Genomic DNA, 6,000 nt, shown 5'->3' on the forward strand with positions numbered 1-6,000 from the left:
CGCGCTACAACGAGCTCGAGAAGATAGTATATGCCCTCTTGATAGCCTCACGCAAGCTCCGGCACTACTTTCTCACTCGCGACATCACTGTACCTACCTCATACCCACTTGGAGATATGTTTCGCAGCCGAGAGATGACCAGACGCATTGGCAAATGGGTAGTTGAGCTAGCCCCCTTCGCGGTAAAATTTGTGGCCCGTACAACCATCAAGTCGCAAGTCTTGGCTGACTTCATCGCCGAGTAGATTTCAACAGCTACAGGACCCCCCCACAACCCCTCCACCGGATAAATGGACAATATACACTGACAGGGCTTATGGTGCCGCTGGTGCATGCGGTCTTTATCTCCCCCACAGGCTAGCGAGCTAAGTTCGCAGCCTGCCTAGAGTTCAACACAACCAACAACGTTGTCGAATATGAAGCTGTCCTATTGGGCCTCAGGAAGGCCTGGGCCTTAGGAGCCGCCAGAGTCATCATCAAGACTGATTCCTAAGTCATTGTTGGGCACATGGACAGGAGCTTCCAAGTTCAACATCCAGACCTAGCAAGATACCTTGAGGCATTCACAAGGCCGAAGGGTCTTTCCGCATCAAATTTGTACAAAGCATACCACGAACAGACAACGGGCAGGTAGATGCCCTGGCAAAGGCCGCTGTCGGAGGCGGAGACCTACCATTGGGAAACTTCTTCGAGACCCTATGCCAGCTGGCGGCCGACTCCATAGACAAGGCGGCCACCATCGTTCTCCCTATCGAAACCACGGACTGGAGGGCTCCCCTCTTTTCCTTTATAAGTGAAACGGGGGAACCAGATGACCCGATCGTGCTCCGCTGCGTTAAGCACTGTGCTAGGGGCAACCTCCTGGTTATTGGTGCCCTTTATAAAGAAGAGGTTTCCGCTCCCCTTCTCCACTGTGTCACTAAGCAGGAGAGGGTCGATCTCCTCCGAGAAATTCACAAAGGCCTCTGTGGCAATCATCTGGCGTCCTGCATCCTAGTCGGTAAGGCACTCCACCAGGGGCTTTACTAGCCCACGGTCATGTCAGATGCAGAGGAACTCATCCGCACCTACCAAGGATGCCAATGGATGGGACGTCAGAGCCATAGGCCCCCGGCTCCTTTGCAGCCGATCACTCCTATATGGCCCCTAACTCGTTGGGGCATGGACCTCATCGGACTATTCTCCTGCGCCAAGGGCAACCTTCGGTACATGGTGATAGCATTGTAGTACTTCTCCAAATGGGTTGAGGCCAAGCCCCTCACGGTAATCACATCGAAGAATATCCAGAAGTTCTTATGGAAAAGCATAATTTGGCACTTCGGTGTCCCATGATAATTCATGGACAACAATGGAATACAATTCGACTCCGGGCCGTTCAGAGAATTCTGCGCCAACCTCGGCATCAAGATGTGCTTCGCCGTCGTCCATCATCCTCAGTCCAACAGGGCCATCGAGCGCACCAACAACAACATTCTCTCATGCCTAAATCGTCGTCTTGTAAGCTTGGCTAGAGGCCTATGTGTCGAAGAGCTTCCAAAATTTTTGTGGTCCCTTCGCACCATGGCCACGCAACCCATAGGATTCACCCCCTTTCACCTCCTATACAGTGACAAATCTATGACTCCAACCAAGATTAAAGGACGCTCGCTCCAAGTGCAACTACCGCAGAATGCTGTAGAAAGAGAGCTCTCCCTTGACATCACTGACGGCACAAAGGCTCCATGCCATTTGGAATCTTGACCACTCCATCGTCAAAACCAAGGTCCCTCAATGTGTTGAAGCCAGAGACCTAGTACTCTGGCGTGCCCTAGCTCGAGGAAAACTGAACAACAAATGGGAAGGCCCATACCTTGTCATCGAGTCAAACAGGCCCGGCTCCTACCGTCTGACGAACACATAAGGGACCCCTCTCGAACACAGTTGGAATGCGGAGACCCTCCGCAAGTACTATGGGTAGAAGACCTCCGCCACCCGCTCCCCCCGGCAATCAGCTACCGTATCATTCGGAGGCCCCCAGCTCAAGCCTCCCGGAGGGGCCTAATCCAAATAAGGTACGACCTATCACGCATCTCTCCAATTTAGCATTATAGTTCACTTTCGACCTTTACATGGCTCGCTAATAGCCTTAGGTTGACACATGCTAAGAATAGCCGCCTGAGATAGAGTTTTTTTATCTACTACAAATAGCTACTCCCTCATAACAGTACATACACAACTTAGCTAGAGTTGTACCCTGTAGACCCTCCGCCATCTAAAAGACCTAGCCTCTCTGGCGGAGAGGCAGAACCCTCCAGCATCCTGGAGGCCTTGCCTCCGTGCCGAACAAGGGTGGACTCTCCACCATCTTGAAGGCATAGCCTCCATGGCAGAGAGGAAAACAACAGTAAGTATAAAAACTATGTTATGTCTTAGTTCGACATGTGCTAAGCATAGTCGTCTGATCTAGTCATAACTTATATTGCAACCAGCTTTTTGCTGACAACAGTAGATTGTCAAACTTAAGCTATACCTCTATTCAAACAGTAGCCAGCAAAACTTAGCTAAAGGTATACCTTTCCTCAAATAGTGCATAGACATCAAAACTCTCCGTACGCGGAGATGTCTTAAGAACCCTTCAGCATCTTGAAGGCATTGCCTCCATGGTGGAGCGGCAGAACTCTCCGGTATCTTGAAGGCATTGCCTCCATACCGAGGGGTATAGACCCTCCGCCATCTTGAAGGCATTGCCTCCGTGGCGAAGTGGCAGAACCCTCTAGCATCTTGAAGGCATTGCCTCCGTGCTGGAGGGGTATAGATCCTCCACCATCTTGAAGGTATTGCCTTCGTGGTGGAGCGACAGAACCTGCCGGCATCTTGAAGGCATTGCCTCCATGGCAGAGCGGTAGAACCCTACGAAATCTTGAAAGCATTGCCTCGGTGTCAGAGAGGTATAGATCCTCTGCCATCTTAGAGGCATTGCCTCTATGGCAGAGTGACAGAACCATCTGGAATCTTGAAGGCATTGCCTCCGTTCCGGAGAGGTATAGACCCTCCGCTATCTTGAAGGTCTGGCTAGTCTCTATTGTGGAGGGGGAAAAACCTTTGATATCTTGAAGGCATAGCCTTCGTGTGGGAGAGGTATAGACCCTCCGCCATCTTGAAGGTCTGGCTAGCCTCCGTGGAGAAGGGGGGAAAAGCTCCGGCATCTTGAAGGCATAGCCTCCATACCAACAAAAAAATCAAATATTTTGGCCTGAAGGCCTAGCCTCCATACTAGTGAGGCGTGACGCATCGAATCACTAACAAACAAAGAGTTTCGCTCTGCTCGCACCTAATGCCTAAGTACCCCTAAAAAATCGCACCACCCGACCGCTAGCAGCCGTAGAATGCGAGGGGGCCAGGTAAGGGGAGAAAAACAAAGCGTTGGTGTGACCAAAATTGTATAGGCAAAGAGCGAAGTCAACATAGTGCGAGTTTATTCACATACAAATATTGCGCTCGGCTAGCTGTTATACATTGAATTCATGCCTAACAAATGCGCTAGCATGTTGCGCATCCTCGGAGCACTTTGCGATATGGAAGGCACTGGATCACCACGCCTCCTCGAGGTGCCTCGGGATCTAGAGGATCTACTCGAAGACCTATCAAAAATAGAGTCCCCTAGAGCTCGAGAAGATAGAGGTTCTGCCGGGAAGGGGTATGTATCAAAAGCAAAAAAGTCCAGCTCCCCCTCCTTCTGTGAAGCCTCCATAGCCTGCATATCCTTTGCCTTTTCTTCAGCCATGACAAACTCAAGGATCTCCAAAGGCACCTTTTCATCAGGACCTCATGGAAGAATAAAACACCGAGAGTCATGCGATCCAGCGGCCTCCCAGGTTGTCCACCATTCGTCGTTCTCAATGAAACACACCTCCAAGGTAGGAGCAGGAATAGAAGTAGTGGGGTCCTTCGATTCCTTGTTAAGCAAGACATCGTCGGCCACCTCCGGATCCATGTGCCCTTGGGAATCGCAAGGCAAAACAAAGCGAGCCCACTGTCACTCCCTGGATGCTCCAGATGCACTAGACCCCTCCTCGAAGGAGGCATCCCAAGCGTGGGCGAGGCCCCTTCTTGTCTCAGGTTGCCATACGTGTATGCACAAATCCTACTCAAGTCAACCACAGGCAGGAGCATTCCAGAACAACACAAACACAAAAAATCACAAGTAGGAGGCAGACATGGCTCCATTTGTTGAATAAGGTCAAAATACATGAAGCAGGAGAGGGCGGCCATCAGACTAAGTTTTCAACCCCCCGCAAGAAAAGAAGGAAAATAAAAAGATAGCCTACTCAGAACTACACCTCCCATTGTGGAGCACGCAAGGCATTGCCTGCACGTGAAGAATACTCCTACGGGGCAATGACCAAAGCAGAAGGATGTTCGAATGACGGTTGTACGTCCAAAGAGTCTTGGTGGGGAGCCTAAACTCCTGCAGAAGGGCCTGGGTGGAAAGTCCCTTTGGCACTTGGCTTCACTTGTGCTACCATATATCGCAGCGTAACGTCTCAGCCGAGCCTCGTCCATACCCCTTGGCAGAAGTTATTTGAGGCTGCACATATCTCCGCAGGAAGTGTCTCAGACTGGAAGTCATTAACCACAGAGTCCGAAATAGGCTGCTTCAGCGCATCCAATTGGTAGAGCCCTGCTCGATGCAGCAACACCAGCTGGAGCACCAAGGCCACATGTGCGCTAGACCTTGCATAGGCCTCAGCAATGTCAATCGTCATCTCCACGACAGTCTTGAGCCAATGCAGCATCTGGGCTAGCGCCGCCGGGCAGGAGGGTACTGCTAGTGCCTCAGCTCCGACTCCACTCAATGCACTATGGGTGGCCAAGGCTGCTTTCGAAGCGCGCTCGTATAGCACCTGGTGCTCCATGCAAAGTGCCTCCTCTGCTGCCCGGGCCACCTCCAACTCACCTTGAACTTTAGGCGCTGTAACCCAAAGGCCCTGGGCACTATCCTCCATAGCCATTAGCCGTAGCGGCCTCCTCGAGAGATGCCTACGCAGCCTGAAGGGCTTCAGTGGTCTTCAGTGCGGTGGTCACAACATGTTCCTGATGCAATGCCTCTTCCCGCCGAAGGCCCTCCTCATGCTTGCGAAGCGTCGTCTCCTCCTGCAGGAAACCCTCCACAAACTCTACCCGCTTCTTGGCCTCCTCCAAGTCCTGACAAAGCCCTGCTACCTCGTCTCCAGCCTTGTCATAGGTCATGGCAAGGGCCTGGCGCTATGCACACCCCGGTGCCCTCGCCAAAATTAGTTGTTGTAGAACACAACATAGGAATGATAAGATGAGCTAAAAAAACAATGCTAGATCCAAGAAACTCCGGTTAACTACCTACTAGCAGGGCCGCCACCTCCAAGTGTGCCTCCACTTCCTCCAGAGGACCCTGGGACACCGACTGCTCAATCTCCCCACTCATGAGGAGAGACAAGGCTGAGGCGGGAGCGTTCAATGCCTCTGGGTGCAACACGAAGTCGTCCGGGGTCAGGACCTCATGGCTGCCCCCCTCAACTGTTACAGAGGCAGCCCTTGCAAAGGATTCAACGCCACCAGCACAGGTCACCAAGCCAGGTTGTGGACCATCTTGGCATCCCGTGGTGGTGAAATCATGCCCTCTGGAGTGAATATAGGGGACACCTCCGGAGGGTTCGTTGATTCCTGCTAAGGACCCATAACCTCGAGAATGGGGGCTGAGGACCCATCTATCCCCATGCCTCCTAGAAACACCAGGAAATTACGGAAGTCAAGACTCCTTGTGCATCGCCACGACAGAATAGAAGCCTATACGGTGGGAGCTGCCTAACCAATGCCTTTGGTCTCTCTTGCCGAAGGACCCGTGACCTCCTTGCCGTTAGAGGGCATCATCCCCCACCTTGCGTAGAAATCCTAGGAGGCTTTACTGCCTCCCCCTCCATCCTAGCCATGGCCAGCAAGGTCTGGAAGGGCATGCCCTTCCCACGATCGCCTCCTCTGGGCTGG

The sequence above is a fragment of the Phragmites australis genome, chromosome 15, assembly GCF_958298935.1.
Source record: "Phragmites australis chromosome 15, lpPhrAust1.1, whole genome shotgun sequence".
Classification (NCBI taxonomy): Eukaryota; Viridiplantae; Streptophyta; class Magnoliopsida; order Poales; family Poaceae; genus Phragmites; species Phragmites australis.